The 20,158-nt window shown below is 28.9% G+C and overlaps 1 protein-coding gene and 1 non-coding gene across 2 annotated transcripts in view; both read left to right on the top strand.

Moving 5' to 3' along the window:
- Positions 1 to 3,110: 3,110 nt before the first annotated feature.
- The window catches only part of LOC145313938 (uncharacterized), a 49,774-nt gene continuing 32,726 nt past the window's right edge, over positions 3,111 to 20,158 (top strand). Inside the window, exons 1-4 of the mRNA XM_080153606.1 lie at positions 3,111 to 3,158; positions 11,700 to 11,742; positions 13,970 to 14,021; positions 14,254 to 14,298. The gene's annotated coding sequence lies outside the window, so the exon portion shown is untranslated. The remainder of the gene's footprint in view (positions 3,159 to 11,699; positions 11,743 to 13,969; positions 14,022 to 14,253; positions 14,299 to 20,158) is intronic.
- On the top strand, positions 7,491 to 7,566 carry LOC145333050 (small nucleolar RNA U43). Its single transcript, XR_013884430.1, has one exon. It is a non-coding gene; the product is annotated as a small nucleolar RNA U43 (small nucleolar RNA).

The following is a 20,158-nucleotide window of genomic DNA, read 5'->3' as shown; positions in this document are numbered from 1 at the left end:
GAACAGGAGTTCTGAGCTTATTTTTGAAGATATCAACCTGATTTTTTTCAATGAAAACTTTTTAAAAGTAACTGAACTTAGTAACCATTAGGTACATATTTCATTTTGGGACTTTCCTTCTAGGGGCTTGTGGAGCAAGAGACCCCCCAAAACTAAGAGAAGGAGTTCTGAGCTTATTTTGAAGATATCAACCTGATTTTTTTAGAGAAAACTTTTTAAAAATAACTGAACTAAGTAACCATTACACATTTCATTTTTGGACTTTCCTTCTAAGGGCCTTGTGGAGCAAATGACTCCCCAAAACTAAAAATAGAAGTTCTGAGCTTATTTTTGAAGATATCAACCTGATTTTTTTAAAGAAAACTTTTTAAAAATAACTGATCTAAGTGACCATAACACATTTCGTTTTTTGACTTTCCTTCTAACGGCTTGTGGAGCAAAAGACCCCCCAAAACTAAAAATAGGAGTTCTGAGCTTATTTTTAAAGATATCATCCTGAATTTTTTAAAAGATAACTTTTAAAAAATAACTGATCTAAGTGACCAGAACACATTTCATTTTGGGACTTTCCTTCTAAGGGCTTGTGGAGCAAAAGACCCCCCAAAACTAAAAATAGGAGTTTTAAGCTTATTTCTAAAGATATCAACCTGATTTTTTAAAGGAACTTTTTTAAAATAACCGAACTAAGTAACCTTTACAGATTTAATTTTGGGACTTTCTTTCTAGGGGCTAGTAAAGTAAAAGACCCCTGAAAACCATAAATATTAGTTCTGAGCTTATTTTTAAAGATATTAGGTAAGCTGATTTATTAAGGAAAACTTTTTTCATTTAACTGAACTACGTAGCCACAACAGATTCGCTAAAAATCAGGTTGATATCTTTAAAAACAAGCTCATATTTTTAGTGTTTAGGGGGATCTTTTGCTCCACAAGCTGCTAGGAGGAAAGTCCCAAAATGAAATGTGTAATGGTTACTTAGTACGGTTCTGTCTAAAAAAGTTTTCTTAAAAAATCAGTTTGACTAAGAAACCATTACACATTTCATTTTGGGTCTTTCCTACTGGGAGCTGGTTAGGCAAAAGACCTCCAAAACACTGAAAATATGAGTTCTGAGCTTATTTTTAAATATATCAATAATGTAGTGGTAATCAAGAGTGTGTAATGGTTACTTAGTTCAGTTCTTTTAAAAAGTTTTCTTATAAAAAATCACGTTGATATCTTTAAAAAAAACTCAGAACTAATATTTTTAGTTTTGGGGAGTCTTTTGCTCCACAAGCCTCTGGAAGGAGCGTCCCAAAATGAAATGTGTAACAGTTAGGTACTTAGTTCAATTACATTATAAAAGTTTTCTTTGAAAAAATAAGGTTGATATCTATAAAAAAAAAAGCTCAGAACTCATATTTTCAGTGTTTTGGGGGGTCTCTTGCTCCACAATCCCCTAAAAAGAAAGTTCTAAAATGAAATGTGTTATGGTCACTTAGTTCAGTTATTTTATAAAAGTTTTCTATAAAAAAATCAGGTTAATATCTTCAAAAATAAGCTCAGAACTCCTGTTCTTAGTTTTGGGGGGTCTCTTGCTTCACAAGCCCCTAGAAGGAAAGTCCCAAAATGAAATGTGTAATGGTTACTTAGTTCAGTTATTTTTAAAAAGTTTTCTTTGCAAAAAAAAATCAGGTTGATTTCTTCAAAAATAAGCTCAGAACTCCTTTTCTTAGTTTTTGGGGGTCTCTTGCTCCACAAGCCCCTGGAAGGAAAGTCCCAAAATGAAATGTGTAATGGTTACACTTAACCTACCTTAAAATTAATATATAAATTTTTTTTCATTATTGAATTTGATAATATAAAATAAATAATATAAAATATTTTGCTTTTATTTGATTAAAGCTATATAAAAGTAGAAGGATGCGTGTCTATTTGTTAAGTAACAATAGTTTTTCAGTTTATTATATGGAAATAGACCGTTGCCAAATTATAATATTACTTTAAAAAATCATTTTTAGCTAGTCCGGAGCCGGAGCCGTTTTTAACGAAAAATACGGCTCCGGCTCCACCAAAAATGTTGCTGCTCCCGGCTCCGGCTCCAGAACACTGATGGTTACTAAGTTCAGTTATTTTAAAAAAGTTTTCTTTGAAAAAAATCAGGCTGATATCTCTAAAAATAAGCTCAGAACTCCTTTTCTTAGTTTTGGGGGGTCTCTTGCTCCACAAGCCCCAACAAGGAAAGTCCCAAAATGAAATGTGTAGAAGTTACTTAGTTCAGTTATTTTAAAAAAGTTTTCTTTGAAAAAAATCAGGTTGATATCTTCAAAAATAAGCTCAGAACTCCTTTTCTTAGTTTTGGGGGGTCTCTTGCTCCACAAGCCCCTAGAAGGAAAGTCCCAAAATGAAATGTGTAATGGTTACTAAGTTCAGTTATTTTTAAAAAGTTTACATTTAAAAAATTAGGTTGATATCTCTAAAAATAAGCTCAGAACTCATATTTTTAGTGTTTTGGGGGGTCTTTTGCTCCACTGGCCCCTTGAAGGAAAGTACTAAAATTCAATTTTCAAAGTTTTCCGTGTACATCCAGTCATATAAGAGATTTTACAAAAAGAATTAGGTTGATAACTTTAAAAACAAGCCCACACGTCCCTCCCAAACTTTGATACTGAATTTCATTTCCTATAAGTGTACAAACTTCCCCCCCCCCCCCCCTTGTATTTATGATATAATGATGTAAAACCCAGAACCTACATTATGATCTGATAATTATGAAGCACACTGCTGACTTCCTTCTGATAAATTTTAGTATGTAATAGATAATTTTAAATTTATTTCAAGTTTTTAGTAAGTTTTTTTATAGATCAAACTGCTCCTACTGAAAGAAATTGTTGAAAATCTAGCCAACAGGTAATATTAATTTCAGAATGTTTAGAAGAACACTGGGTAATTCATAAAATAAAGTTATATGAATTTGTTACCTACTAGTTCCTAACTCTAAATTCTGATGAATTATAGTATGTCTGAAATTCATGTTGAAATACATTAAGCAGAATCAACCAACTGAAATTTTTTGTAAAATATTTTTTTATTTATCTGCTTTCATTGCTGTAACTGTTATTTGTTTCAGAACTATTTGTAAGTCAAGTCTGGATTTTATCTTGGTTTCATTTCAAAGAGGTATTTTTCTTAATTCATTTTTAACATAGATTTTCTACCTTTATTATAAAATCTGAGGTTTTGTAGTTTTCCAAAACAATCTTAACTAATAATATATCCTTTTATACATTACCTTTTTTAAATTCTAGTTAAAAATTTTTATACTTATGATGTTTTAACCATCTTTCGGCTGATCAATATTGATGACAGTTTCATTTATGCTGACTTTGTTATTGAGAAATAAAATCTGTTTAATGATTCTTATGAACTAATAATTTTTATTTTAGGTTTTTCTGAGCTTACTGGATGTGCTTGATAATACGTGAAAGGTATTAGTTCTTTTTGTTTAAATTAGTTTTTTTTGCTTTAAATCGTGTGAAATATTACAGAAAAAATCATTTTTTAGCTTTCTAGTACAAACAACTACTGGACAGAACCGTTTTAGAATGGGAAAGAGTATTATGTGGAGATATGATTCGTGATGGATTTACCTTCAAAATAGCGTAAAAATGGCTAAACGGTGGAGCCGCCAGCCGTTAGCTGTTACTTTTCCAACTCTTTGTTCGATTTAGGGAAAATAGACCTACCAAGGATTACTCATGCAAAATTTCAGATCGAAATTCGAATTCTAAGGGCCATTTATACGATTACGAGATGGTTGCATTATAACCCCCCCCCTCCCCTTAAGCCTTTTTCGAAGCTCAATTCTCCCCTTTATGGATATTTGAGTCAAAGAAAGGAAAGATTGAATTCCCTTCTTCACGGTCTCTGGACAAGTATTAATAATGTTGTACTAGAATTACCCAAGAAGTGTACATAAACATATATTTACTTATTTATCTTGGAGCTTATCTTTATCTAGACCTACCTAGCTAAACCTTCGTGTTATGTAGAGTTAAAGTAGAAGCAGATAATCTTGTTTCTGGGTGTGATTAATTCATACACATTTTAGGATCGGATCTAATAGTTCTTTCTTGCATCGTATTATAAACAGCTTTCCGCGGATACAATGTACAATTATGATAATGATTGTACATTTTTATATTCATAGAAAGTTAGCTGGATATAATAAGATGCTAGACATAGTTTTTTCGTATGGATAAGAATCTGTTCCTATCCACAGGTTTCGAATGAATACAAGAAATAATTTTATTAATTTTTGCTGTGAAAAATTGTTCATAGTGTTATGGATTTTCATCTAATTAAATATTCGTGTCAAATCTGAAAATAAATAAAATTAATTGTTTCACTTGCCCTGTTACACTTTGCTAGGGCATACTAAGACCTTTGAACAAATGCCATCTGTTGCAAGTTGAAACCTGCAATATATAATTTTTCGTACTGTATCCTGTTTATGTGTGAAATTAAAATATTATTTTAGATTATGAGTCAAGACTGTAAATTGAAACTGAGAAAGAAAAGGTATAAATTAATTAAAACTAACCTAAAAAATATTTTCTCGTATTCATTCGAATCCGGTGGATAGGAACCGGTTCTCATCCATTAGTTTTTAATCTCATAATTTTACTTTCTATATCCGCGGAAAGCCGATTATAATACGATGCGAGAAATAATTATTATTTATATGATGGTAATGGTAATTTGCGACTGAATAGTTGATAGTTCCCGCCTGCCAGCGGAAAATGGCTTTCAATTCTATGTTTAAATCTTAATTCTGATATAGAAAAAGATCCTCACATATTTGCTTTCCTTAATTATTTTGACCAGTTAAGTCAACTTATTTAGATTTATCAACGAACAAAGATCCTTTACCTTTTGTTCATTCAAACCCTAAGTTCTGTGGAAGGTTACTGTTCACAATGCCAGGTAAATATATTTTGTCTTATCCCTTTAATCTCTGGTTAGTAGTAACCTATAAATTGTGCTATCAAACATGATTAAAAAAATTGTTCTACTGATACACATGAAGTTCTAACTTCCTTAGATGTCTGATCTTATGTGATTTTATAAAAAAAAAAAATTTATAGATTTACGGCTATTTCTAAAATTCTTTATTTTTTTCAGGCTTTTTTTCTGCCTATGGTTACTCCGTTTGATAAGGTACAAAATTTATTAGGTTAATTGGTTAAACATTTATATGGCATATATTTTAAATTGCATATATCACATAAAGACCATTTTCAAGTTTTGATATTTTCAATTTGAAATTCTTTAAAATATATGCCATATAAATGTTGTTTAACCAATTAACCAGGATAAAATATGCGGATCACTAAACTAAGTTCAAATGCCTTTCGTGAAACTACCCCTTTAAATATTACATAAACGCTAAAGTCTAAAATAAATAAAGTTATGTTATTTACGATTGTTAATTCATACTTTCTAGAGGCAGCTTTTTCTTTCATTTAGTTATATTTGTTGCTTAAATTCAATTTGAAATGATGTAAATTTTTAGAGCAAGAATATGACACCTATGTGATTACTTAAAATGATAGATCTGATCCATTAGATTTAATGCTATGTGTCTGTTTCTCTATTTATCAGTAATAATAATTATTTGTTTCAGTATCTGTAGAGAAGAGTCTGGTTCATGCTGTTTTGTAAAAAGGTATTCATATTATTCTTAAAGAAAGACTAAGAAGTTCCAAGTTATCAATTCTATCATTGGGCTAAGTTTATTTTAAATGATGATTAAATCTCTAACAAGTACTGATACTCTATTGATTACACAACCCAATACTGATTATTCTTTAATTATTTGAAGTTCTACACCTAATATTCAATTCTTTATTTATCTAAATTTTTATTTTAGAATATGAGTTGAGATAGTCAATTTGTGCATTATCTTATAAAGGTATTAGTTAAATACTTCATATCAGCAACATGTAAATAAGGGTATGTTCAGTCTGCACAATAATCATTTAATTCTGCTTGGCTATTTCTATTATATAATCTCTATTTGTTTTATCTTTTAAGCTGTGCTTGTATGAACATTACCTTTGAATCATGATGATAAACCAATCTACCGAAAACTGCCTAGTTAGAGAACTGAGAACGTTCTGTTCAATGTTATCTGCCTAGTGAGGACAATCAGAGGCATTTGCCTGATATTGATTTATATTTTTTTTTTATAAAAGTCAAGTTTTACAGATTTTCATTACTCGTTATTTCTAGGTTTGCTAGTTTTGTTTTCACCAAATTGTGGCAGACTAAAATGTCAGGTAGGCTTTATCTAACTTCCTTTTTAATTCTCCAATTATTCTATGTTAGTCCACAAGAATGTGCAGAAAAATCTCCTATTCAAAAGTTTATTTTCTATGTTTGGGCATGGTGTTTATTTCTTTATCTGACTTTCCAACCTAAATCAAATAATGGTAGACAATTTTCTTTGTGTTAATCACGGGATGAATTTTTATTACATACCTGATTCATGACTAGGAGACAAATAACAATGTTTTATAATGGCTTTGCTTTTATTGTCTTACTTAGGTACTTTTCTAGTAAAAATCATGGAAAATTTCAATATTATTCCATTGTATGGACATGTGGTTAAGTTCTGATTGTGGCTTAATATCTAAATCAAATGATGGAGTATTAAACCTTACTCTCGTTTGAAGATCTGGTATTACTTAATATCTTCTTTCATAAGCATTGGGATTAGTTTGTCTTCAAAATGTAAAATATGATTCTGAATATTGCCTATCTAAAAGCAAGGTTTTCAGTTTTATAACTAACTATTCAACCTGTTTATAAGATGGAACATAAAATTGAGAATTAGGAAGCATAGCTATAATTTATTGCAGATTATTTGCCGAAAAATCTCTACATAATTTGATGTTTATCCATTATTTGGGCATGGTGTTAAGCTCTATACCTGGCTTTTCAGCCTAATCAAATGATGGTATATTAAACCTTGCTCTCCTTTGAGGTAATATCATACCTGTATGTCCTCTTCCATAGCATAGGGACAAGTTTATCTAAAATATTTTTAGGTATTTAGTTAAAAGTTCAATGCCAGAAACTTACTGTTCATTTTTTTAGGCCCTTTCTACGAATCTGCGTCTGCTTCTTAGCTTGCTAAGGTATTGTTTGTTCTTAATGTTTAGATAGATGTCGGATTTAATATGATGAAACACTTTCAAAATTTTCGTAGTTTCCACTGATGCACATTTTTGTGCAGTGAAGTCTTCCTTAGATGTCTGATTAAATTGAATAAAATAACTGAATTTTTTTTTCTTCATAACTAATATAATTGATTATTTTAGGTTCGTTTAAAGGATGAGTTTGTTATGGAAATTTAGATGTTTCTTTGAATAGGTAGGTTAAAATATTTAAAAAATTGTTCCCTACAGCAACAATTAACTGTTAAAATGCTGTAAGTATGTTGTTAATATGATGATTTCCTAATATTTATGGTTAGAACTGGAGTGTTTCGATGAAGCCTGTAGAACTAGGGCGAACTGATATATATATTTAAACATATCTTTAATTATTTGCATTGCTAGTATTTATTTGGTAATGTTTCAGGATAGATACTGGACATTTTGGTTTCTCCACTTAATAAGGTAATTTTTCCTTTTTTTTATGTAAATATCCCATAATTTTAATTGATGAAACAAATCTATTGCTTGATAAATCATGGAAAGTACAATAAAGCTCAACAGGACTGAAAAAGTTATTTTTATTTTGCACAATCTTTTATAATTACTACCTATTTATTTTTTTTAATTCAGGATTATTCCTCACCAATGGATAAAATTCAAAGGATGTCTCGGAAGGTAGTTTTTACTGAAGGGTAAAAACTAAAGTTAATAAAGTTTTCTTAATTTTGTTAAATGCATTACAAATTAAGCAGATTTTACTCTTTATTTTTTTCCACCCTCTACATATATTTCATTTTTTTCGCCCACCTTAGTAGGGTATCCCATCAGAATATACACCCTTGAGTCTTCGTCCCTTTATAATTCAAAAACGTTTTATATGATGAAAAATTTAATCTATGAAATTAATGATTATATTTAAATGGTTTACCTCACTGAACTAACTTAAATGAACTTATCTTTCTATGTCCTAATTACCAGAAAGCTAACAATCATTACTTGCTTAGGAATGAAAACTTAAAGATGCTAAACAAAGAACAAGTTCTGTGAAGGTAGAAACAGCTTTTTAAAATTTATATTAAACTAATTCTCAGGGGTGTATATTCTACATGGGATCCCCTGCTCAGGGGGGGGGGGGGGAATAAAATATAAGTGGTTGGAGGGGAAATAATGTAAAAATTAAGAAAATTGAAAACATTTTTTCCATTTCCCCCCTCCCCCTCTCCTTGGTGAAAAACCAAAAAAATGTGTGGTAGGAGGGATAAAATAAATAAAATATAAAAATATAGAGTTCTTTAAATATTTTTCCATTTCCCCCCTTCTTGGTGAGGAACTAGGGTGGAAAAAAATAAAAAATTTTGTAGCAGGGGGAAAAAATAAATCTTGTGCAGAATACACACCCCTGCCAATTCTTTATAAGATTTTTATCAGACACTATTATTTTCTGAGTTAATGATTAAGATTTTGTCATGCATCACACAGAACAGTTTTTAATTTAATAGTTGATTTTCCTATTGTCTATTGTCTAATTTGTGTAAATTTCAGGAGATTTCATGACGTGTTAAGTGTAATATGTTGGTAGTCTTAATTATTTAGAAAAAAGTGAATAATTTAATGCTTTTTGAGAAACTTCCAAATTCCTTCAGAAGAATTGCTTATTTTTATACCCTGGCTTTAGAAATTTTTGGTACATAAAATTAAAGTACGCTCGTGCCTCTATTCATTTTTAATTAGATTGAAAGGTTTAAATGCTTTGATACGTAAAGTTAAAGAAAGTTTTATTTAAATAATAAATGATTAAAATTCTTAAGTTCTTTGGGTTTTATCTCATGGTTTAGTCAGCGGGCCAGGACTATTCTTTTCACGCGTTACAACCATGGTAGACAATCTGGTTGAAATACACCAGGGCTAGCTCTGTGTGGCCGTTCTGGTCCGCTAGGCAATACAGCTCCGGTTCAATCCCCGGCCCGAGAGTTTGGGTTGGAACCTTAGTTTCTGATTCTTTAGTAGCGCCGGATACATTTTTGTTTTCTTCGTGTAAATACTGTTTGATAGCGTGGAATAACTTTATTTATCAGGCTTCTTTTTTTTAGGATGAATAATGGTGCATTACTTCTAAAATCGGACTGAGAAAATTCATGAAAGGTAACTGTTTAATAAAGAGGACTATCCACGAACAAGAGCACGTGATTCTAAGTACCTTCCAGCATTGATCCTGAGTATTTTCTTTCAGAATATAATAGGTCACTATCAATAATTGATATATTGACGAGAAAATTTATGTTTCACCACTTCAAGTTGAAGAAAAGTAAAAAAATGTCCACCATTTTTCGTTAAAATTCTATCAAACGTTTTTTGAGTTCGGGGTGTCTTTAATTGTCCATGTTGTCAAATAATAAAAATTTAAAAAAGTCAAAAGCACATTTACTATATCTTATATGTTATGTTTGAATTAATGCTAATATGGATTAATTTACAATCTATATAACACGAGTATTCGCATATATATTATCAAGTATCCATTTTATTAAAAGAATTAGCTTCATAAATGTTTTCAAAATCAATTAAAATACCTAAAAAAACATGGTGAAACATAAATTTTCTCGTCAATATATTATTAATATATGGTGACCTATTATATTCTGAAAGAAAATACTTAGGATCAATGCTGGAAGGTACTTAGAATCATGTGCTCTCGTTCGTGGATAGTCCTCTTTGAGCAAATTAAGACAAACTTCAGACTAAGGGGGGGGGGGTGGTTGTATACTCAGTTTCAAATTTTGCCCTGGCCTTTTGGGCTTGTTTTTAAGTTATCAACTTAATTCTTTTTGTAAACTCTCTTATAGAAGGTAATTAAAAAAAATTAAGTACCTCTGGTGCTGCAACCACCACATTTTAAAACAGCCTTAAAAAAATTCTAGTGTATTTCTTGTTTTTTTTTTGGGGGGGGGACTGGGGGGGGGTTTTATTTTAACTCCCAAGAAAATGGCTTAAAACCACCACAGTACCAGTAGATATTCCCTGAAAAGCAGAATCCAATCTTTTTAGTGGTTACTGAGATCTTTAGGGACAGACAGACATACGGACAGACTTCAAGCTACGTTGTATTATAGAATAGTTATTTCTCGCATCGTATTATAAACTGCTTTCCGCGGATATAGAATGTACAATTATGAGATTAAAACTAGTTTTTTTAGCCCCGAGGTGACGAAGTCACCAGCTAAAAAAACTAGTTTTAATCTTATGATTGTACATATCTATATTCGTAGAAAGCTGGATATAATACGATGCTAGACATAGTTTTTTCGTATGGATGAGAACCGGTTCCTATATACCGGATTCGAATGAATACGAGAAAATATATTCTATTTATTTACAAATGATGATTAATCCCTTGACTGTCCGAAAGCTTTAATGAGGACAAGTTCGCATCTGATAATATTGAATTAAATTAAAATTTCATTAAATTTATTAATTTGTCAATGATAAATTTTTTATTTAGATTTGGAGGATTTTATGATGGATAGATTGATTATATTAAGTTATTAACATGCTAAAGGTACCAAAGTGTTTAAAAAAAGAAATATATTAAATATGATGAATATTGTAATGGAATTACCGTCTGATAATTATGAAGCATAAACTTTGCTGCCTTCCTTCTGATAATAATAATTTATATAAGAATCCTTTTTAAATATTTAACTTTACCTAATGTTTTTTTTTTTAGGGTTGTAAGTAAAATGTAATCTTTCTACCTTACACAAAGTTAAAGGTAAGTGTTCATATATAATTGTATTTATGATATAATGATGTAAAACCCAGAACCTACATTATAATCTGATAATTATGAAGCACACTGCTGACTTCCTTCTGATAATTTTTAGTATGTAATAGATAATTTTAAATTTATTTCAAGATAATAATAATCTTTTTTTATAGATCAAACCTCTTCTACTGAAAGAAATGGTTGAAAATCTAGTAAATAGGTAATATTAATTTCAGAGAGTTTAGAAGAACACTGGGTAATTCATAAAATAAAGTTATATGAATTTGTTACTACTTCCTAACTCGAAATTCTGATGAATTATAGTATGTCTGAAATTCATGTTGAAATACATTAAGCAGAATCAACCAACTGAAATTTTTTCTAAAATATTTATTTATTTTTCCGCTTTCCTTACTGTAATTGTTATTTGTTTCAGAACTATTTGTAAGTTTAATCTGGATTTTATCTTGGTTTCATTTCATAGAGGTATTTTTTATTCATTTTAGCATAGATTTTCTACCTTTATAAAAAAAATCGTAGGTTTTGTTATTTCTATAGAAATTTAACTATTAATATATCCTTTTGAAAAAATTCTATTAAATATTTGGTGTATATATGATGTTTTAACCATCTTTCGGCTGATCAATATTGATGACAGTTTCATTTATGCTGACTTTGTTATTGAGAAATAAAATCTGTTTAATGATTCTTATGAACTAATAATTTTTATTTTAGGTTTTTCTGAGTTTGACTGGTTGTTCTTGTTATTGCGTGAAAGGTATTAGTTTTAAGTTTAATTTAGTATACAAAATCTCAGGGGTGTTTATTCTGCAAATTTGATCCGGCTGAGGGGGGGGGGGGGTAAAAAAAATAAAAATATGTGGTTGTATAAATTTAGAGGACTGAAAGCACTTTTTTCTATTTTTCTATTTGGTAAAAAAAAAAAAAAAATATGTGAAAGGGGGCATAAATAAATAAAGGGTTCTAAAAATATTTTTCCATTTTATCTCTTTCCTTGCTGGAAAAAACTAGGGGGGGGGAAAAATATAAAATTGCAGCAGGAGAAAGAAATTAACCTTGTGCAGAATATACACCCCTGCAAAATCTATTAAAATGATGTTTTTTATGTCGAACATTCATAGCAACTATGCTGAACTTTCAAGCCTGATTTGTTTATACATAGAATTTATCATTTTTAGTTTTAGCATTGTTTTAATGATTCTTATAATTCAGGTGCTTGTTATTGGATTTCTTAATTCTCGCCGAAGTTTATTTTGGTTACTGGGGAGGTATGTTTTGAACGAAATTATTTTAATGTTAATTTATATTCTTAATATAGATATTCAGCTTTGATATTCAATTTTACATAATTAATTTAATGATGGGTTGTCTAATGACACTTACTCAGCTCACTCTGATTCATACTTGAGGACAATCCCTAAACCTGACATTTATTTAACAGTTCTTTATAATGTTCCTAGTAATACAGTAGTGTTTTAATATGCTTTTTTTTTAGGTTTCTCTGAATAGATTGTCAAAGGATTATATCTCTTTTTTTTGGAGGTAAGCTTTTATGACTAATGATTTATCACAGTTCTTTTTTTTTCTTATGATGATTTGTTGACCAGCGATTTTTATCGTATCTTTTAAGGTGCGAGATGTTATAATAAGTCACTGATTGATTTTAAGTTTTTTTCCTGAGAAAATTTTATTTTTTTACTATTCTAGTAGATTATTTCATATTTATTTAGGTTTATCTGGTTATTTCTGAACTATCCAACACCACGAGAATTTTATGGAGGTAATTTATATTATTTAGGGGGAGGGGGGAAGTTGTGCAATCATCTCGTTAAAAATGTTAATTATTATTGTACAATAAATAATTTTAAATTTATTTAAAGATTATAGTAATGTTTTTTTATAGATCAAACTGCTCCTACTTAAAGAAATGATTGAAAATGTAGAAAACAGGTAGTATTAATTTCAGAGTGTTTAGAAGTACACTGGGTAATTCATAAAATAAAGTTATATGAATTTGTTACTAGTTCCTAACTTGAAATTCTGATGAATTATAGTATGTCTGAAATTCATGTTGAAATACATTAAGCAGAATCAACCAACTGAAATTTTGTTGTAAAATACTTTTTTATTTTCTGCTTGCATTGCTGTAACGGTTATTTGTTTCAGAACTATTTGTAAACTAAGTCTGGATTTTATCTTGGTTTCTTTTCAAAGAGGTATTTTCTTTATTCATTTTAGCATAGATTTTCTACCTTTATAAAAAAAAATCATAGGTTTTGTTATTTCAAAAGAAATTTAACTATTAGTATATCCTTTTGAAAAAATTGTAGTAAATATTTGGTGTATATATGATGTTTTAACCATCTTTCGGCTGATCAATATTGATGACAGTTTCATTTATGCTGACTTTGTTATTGAGAAATAAAGTCTGTTTAATGATTTTTATGAACCTAATAATTTTTATTTTAGGTTTTTCTGAGTTTGCTGGTTGATCTTGTTATTGCGTTAAAGGTATTAGTTTTAAGTTAATTTAGTATACAAAATCTCAGGGGTGTATATTCTGCAAAAGTGACCTGGCTGAGGGGGGAGGGGGTAAAAAACTAAAAATATGGGGGGGGGGGGGAATGATGTTAAAAGAGGACTGAAAGTATTTTTTTTTTATTTTACTCCCATCTTTGTTGAAAAAAAAACTAAAAAAAAAATGTGGAAGGGGGCATAATATGAATAAAATAAAGAGTTTTGAAAATATTTTTCCATTTTATCCCCTTCCTTGCTGGAAAAAACTAGGAGGGGGAAAAATAAAAAGAAATTGCAGCAGGGGAAAAAATGAATCTTGTGAATATACACCCCTGCAAAATCTATTAAAATAATGTTTTTTATGTCTAACATTCATAGCAATTATGCTGAACTTTCAAGCCTGATTTGTTTACATAGAATTGATCATTTTTAGTTTTAGCATTGTTTTAATGATATTTATAATTCAGGTGCTTGTTATTCGATTCCTGAATTCTCGCCGAAGTTTATTTTGGTTAATGGGTAGATATGTTTTGCACGAAATTATTTTAATGTTAATTTATAATCTTAATATAGATATTCAGCTTTAATATTCAATTTTACATAATTAATTTAATGATGAGTTGTCCAATGACACCTACTCAGCTCACTCTGATTCATACTTGAGGACAATCCCTAAACCTGACATTTATTTAATAGTTTTTTTTATAATGTTCTTAGTAATATAGTAGTATTTTAATATGCTTTTTTTTAGGTTTCTCTGTAAAGATTGTCAAAGGATTATATCTCTTTTTTGGAGGTAAGCTTTTATGACTAAGGATTTATCATAGTTCTATTGTTCTCTTATGATGATTTGTTGACCAGTGATTTTTATCGTATCTTTTAAGGTGCGAGATATTATAAAAAGTAACACTGATTGATTTTAAGTTTTTTTTTTTCCTGAGAAAGAAGGTGTATCAACTTTTTTTTTTATGGCTAGCCGGTTCTTTTAGTAAGTAGTAGATGTAAAATTTTTCATAGAACTCAGATATGCAATCGGTTTTTTTTTAAACCTCTTATTTTTAAAGTAATTTAAGTTTTTTAAAATAATAATTAAGCCGGTTTTAAGGTACTAAAACGCAACAAAATAAAAGAAGAAAATGGCCAGTAAGAACAAAAATAGTAAGATCTTTAATTTGACACCTTACTTTTAAAATTCTGTTGAGTAATTATTGAAAAAATCTATTTTTTTAACCTCGGTTTAATAAAAACTTTAGACCTAAATATTTTCTCAAACAGAAATAAAAAAACATGGGTTCATATATACCTTTAGAATCAGAAAAATATTACGAATCCATTGTAAGCAAAATTGAAAAAAAGTAAAAAAATATAAAAATATAAAAATGGCCAATTGTATTTTTTGTTCTGGCAACACTATCGTCTTCCCTTTTTTACCCCCTCTTTACCCCCTCTATACCCCCTTCCCATTTTTATACCCAATTCAAAAGTTAAGACGTTGCCTGTACAATATAATATGATATTTTCATATAATTCCTTTTATTGTAGTTTATATACTATATTGTAAACTTTTTTTTCAATTTTGCTTACAATGGATTCGTAATATTTTTCTGATTCTAAAGGTATATATGAACCCATATTTTTTTACTTGTGAAATGATAAAATTGAGTTCAAAGTTTTTATTCTCGTGGGTTTAAAAAAATCGATTTTTTCAATAATTACCTGACAGAATTGAAAAAGTAAGGTGTCAAATTAAAGATCTTACTATTTTTGTTCATAATGGCCATTTTCTTTCTTTTTTTTGTTGCATTTTAGTACCTTAAAATCGACTTAATTTTTTTTTTTTAAACTTAAATTACTTAAAAAATAAGAGGTCTACAAAAAAACCGATTGCATATCTGAATTCTATCAAAAATTTTACATCTACTACTTACTAAAAGGACCGGCTAGCTATAAAAAAAAAAGTTGATACAACTTCTTTTAATTTTTTACTATTCTAGTAGATTATTTCATTTATTTAGGTTTTTCTGGTTATTTCTGAACTATCCCACACTACGAGAATTTTATGGAGGTAATTTATATTATTTAGGGGGAGGGGGGAAGTTATGCTACTATCTCGTTAAAAATGTACAAATGTTACTTAGAATCTGAATATCTACGTTAAACTTGTTATGAGATTGAGTAATCTTTGGTAGGTCTATTTTCCCTAAATTGATTATAAGGTTTAATGGACTGACTGCTTGGCTGATAAGCTGGTTTCTTAAGTGTCATTTGTGCATTGTTTATTCATTGGTTGCAATAAAAAATCCTTTTTTTAATATTATATGATGTAAACCCTCTGATTCCCCTTCTAAATCTTTGCTGTGTTAATTATAATTCGGTTTTATGGATGTTGTCATCCTTGTTTAAGATACATTGGGCTTTAACATTAATTCTGTAATTTTCATTTATGATGATTTATTTATCACAGACCTGTTCCTAAAACCTATGAAGGATATTTGATACCTGAAAATAAAATTAAATATTTTAATATTGCATGCATAAATCTGGCTTTAAACCTTATATCTTTATTTTAGGCTTCAATAAGACTTTATTCCTTGGATTTAAACTTAAAAAGGCATTAGTTTCATAATTCATGGTTGTTTTTTTATTAAATGAATAAGTTAGGGTACAATGTTTGGCACTTTCGATATAAGTAAATGATAATAAAAAACCCATAGAATGCATAATAACTTCTGAAAAATCGAAGAAAATAGTTTTCATACTTAATTAACGTTTTTAAGTTTTTCTTCAAAAAGTTTAGATAAGATGCCTTTAAAAGACGTCTATGATTTTGTCAGGGATAAAAATGTAACTTTAAAATAAGAATTACAACATATTTTTTCAATTAGGACAAAGTAAAATTTTGAACATTTTATTGATCAGTATATTTTTAAAAATGTGAAGTAGAAACCTGAATATTTTATCATGAAAATTGTGTTATGATTTGATTGTCTGCTAGATTACAAGAAAAAAGATACTGACAGTACTTGTTGGTTCTTTAAAAAAAATTAGGTAGATTACTTTTAGAACCCTCCTTTTTGCAACGTTATTTCAATAGAACAGAGCTGTAGTCTTAGTGTACTCAATATCTAGACAGCCAACCATTGTTTTAGAATTGTTCAATTTTTTTAACTTCTGATACAAACAGAATTAATGGTATTTTTGAAAATATTATGCCTCCAAGAAATGGCTATACTTCCCAATCATATGTTGTGTGATATTTAAGAGGAATTATTTTGATATAATGTCATTAAAATATTCGTTGAAAAAAGTGCTATTCTAGCTTATACTTTACATTTTAATGTGTATGATAATTCAAATAAAAGATAATGAAGATTTATATTATATTTAATTGATATAATTATAAAGAAAAACCTGGAAACAGTAAAAAACTGACTTTATTTTATTGACTTAGGGAAAATTTTGTTAAATATTTGAATAAAAAAACAATAAAACAAAATAAATTATTTTTAATATAGTCACAAAAAGGCTTAATGAGTTTAGGAAATATTTCATTCACTAATCATGTCATTTAAACTCTATTACACAGAATACAGTGTAAAAAGATGTTCTCATTTTAATTTTAAGAAATTTCAAATGCATTTTAATACCTTTTAATGATTTATTTTTTTAAATGCTTTTTATAAAATGTTATTGATTTTTGAAGTTATATGTTAAAATGTTTTTAAATTTTGTTAACATTTTGTTTTAAATGTAGAAAATTGGTAATTCTAAACATTCAAAAAATGATTTTATTAAATTTTCATCACTTAAATTGCATGATTGATGAAATTTTCAATTGATAATTCAAGTAAAATCGTGTTTTATTATATTTTACTTTGAAATGTTAAAAAAATATATTATTGTCAAAATGTGGAAGTTATACTTTCTTTTAAAAAAAGACCTAAAACATGCAAATTAACACGTGTAATGAGATTTTTTTTCTTTCAGGTTTAATTTTAAGTAATTATTGATATTTTTTGTAAAAAGGATTTTATATAAAAAGTTTTAAAACTCGAGTTATGTAGTGGTTCTAAAAAAGGTTGCGAATTTATGCAATTTTCTTGCAAAAAAAAATTTCTAGGATTTTAAAAAAAGCAAAGGGTGTTATTAGACGTACTTACAGATACAATTGCTAAGTCATTTTGGCCAAACACTAAAATAAAGTTTTTACATCTGAGGGTCCAACCGTGAATTATCTAGAATATAAACATTATCTTAATGATTAAGGGGGGGGGGGGAGTTCTGACATTTTTGCGTAAACAGTGATTATAGGCTTTGTCTTTGGACTGAGAGGATAGGTTATTAGGGATAAAATCATTTTTATAAGATAAATTACCCCCAGTTGTAAGATTTTTTGGATGCCTCCAGGTGGTCTCTGTACAAGCAAAAATTTAAAAAATAATTTTTTTTGAAGAGTTAGAAGTTGATTTATAAAACAAAATATACTTCTTTTTGATTGTAATTCACATATTCGAAGAAAAAACATACATATTTTGTCTCTTAAGCTGACAGCTGACTCTTTTAAAAAAAGATTTTTTTTTTTCATTCTTACCTGTAGAGACAACCTGGAGGCCTATCCAAAAAATCTTAAATCTGGGGGAAATTCATCATATAAGAATGATTTTATCCCTAATAACCTATCCTCTCAGTCCAAAGACAAAGCCTATAATCACTGTTTACGCAAAAGTGTCAGAACTCCCCCCCCCCCCTCCCCCCTTAATCAATGGTTTTGATAAATATTTTTTATAGGTTTCATAACCGTACTGATTTTACTGTTTTTTATGAAGTCACTTCCATTTTTATATTTTTTTTTTTATTAATAAGTATTTTCTTTGGATTTGCTTAAAAGTTATAAGGGAGGGGGCGGAAGTGACACTTTGAAACCAAAACTAAAACTTAAAGGAACTCAACTAAATAGAGTTAAAGTTCTGATATTTAGTATGGCAGTTGCTTTAAAAAGGTACACTATGGAATTGGGGAAAAAACGGTGGCCGAACAGCTGCTCTCGTCGAAATTACATGATATAATGATGTAAAACCCAGAACCTACATTATAATCTGATAATTATGAAGTACACTGCTGACTTCCTTCTGATAATTTATAGTGTGTAATAGATAATTTTAAATTTATTTCAAGATTATAGTAAATTTTTTTTATAGATCAAACTGCTCCTACTGAAAGAAATGGTTGAAAATCTAGCCAAAAGGTAATATTAATTTCAGAGTGTTTAGAAAAACACTGGGTAATTCATTAAATAAAGTTATATGAAATTGTTACTAGTATCTAACTCGAATTCTGATGAATTAAAGTATGTCTGAAATTCATGTTGAAATACATTAAGCAGAATCAACCAACTGAAATTTTGTTGTAAAATACTTTTTTATTTTTCTGCTTTCATTGCTGTAACTGTTATTTGTTTCAGAACTATTTGTAAACTAAGTCTGGATTTTATCTTGGTTTCTTTTCAAAGAGGTATTTTTCTTTATTCATTTTTAGCATAGATTTTCTACCTTTATTAAAAAATCGAATCTTTTGTAGTTTTCAAAAGAAATATAACTAATAATATATTCTTGAAATATTTGGTGTATATATGATGTTTTAACCATCTTTCGGCTGATCAATATTGATGACAGTTTCATTTATGCTGACTTTGTTATTGAGAAATAAAATCTGTTTAATGATTCTTATGAACTAATAATTTTTATTTTAGGTTTTTCTGAGTTGGCTGGTTGTTCTTGTTATTGCGTGAAAGGTATTAGTTTTAAGTTTAATTTAGTATACAAAATCTCAGGGGTGTATATTCTGCAAATTTGATCCGGCTGAGGGGGGGGGGGGTAAAAAAAATAAAAATATGTGGTTGGGGGGAGGGGTATTTAAAAATTAAGTGGATTGAAAGCATTTTTGTTTTTTCATTTTTCTCCTCTCTTTGGTGAAAAAAAAATTTAAAAATGTGGAAGGTGGTATAATACGAGTTCTGAAAATATTTTTTCAATTTTATCCCCTTCCTTGCTGGAAAAAACTAGGAAATAATAAAAAATTGCAGAAAAAAATTTAATCTTGTGCAGAATAAACACCCCTGCAAAATCTACTAAAATGATGTTTTTTATGTCGAACATTCATAGCAACTATGCTGAACTTTCAAGCCTGATTTGTTTTACATAGAATTTATCATTTTTAGTATTGTTTTGATGATTCTCGTAATTCAAGTCTTAAAACCGCTGACGACCAGACATTCAATTGTATAGCTATTTCAAAAAATCTCGTTCCTAGCCTGAGAAAATCTAAAAAACCTCTACAAATTGGACAATTCTCAATAAACCTTAAAATTTTTTGGTTTTTTAGTGATTTCTAAGGCTAGGAACGAGATATTTTGAAACGGACAAAAGTTCCTGATTCAGCTCCTCAAGGCCTTTCCCGGGAGCATCATGAAGCCATAGTTATGATTCAAAAAAAATTTTGAATGTCGTCTTTGCATACTAATAAGTAATGAATTATATTTTTAAGTGGTCGTGTTCTAAAACTCAATTTTTTAAAATTCTTTTTCGGTCAGAAATGTTTTTAAGGTTAATTTTATTTGTTGCATATCCCCGCTTTGTCTAATTCCGATATGAACCCAC

Source organism: Acartia tonsa, chromosome 1 (genome assembly GCF_053477335.1).
Source record: "Acartia tonsa isolate MP-2025a chromosome 1, ASM5347733v1, whole genome shotgun sequence".
In the NCBI taxonomy this organism is placed as follows: Eukaryota; Metazoa; Arthropoda; class Copepoda; order Calanoida; family Acartiidae; genus Acartia; species Acartia tonsa.
This window is presented reverse-complemented; position numbering and strand designations above follow the sequence as displayed.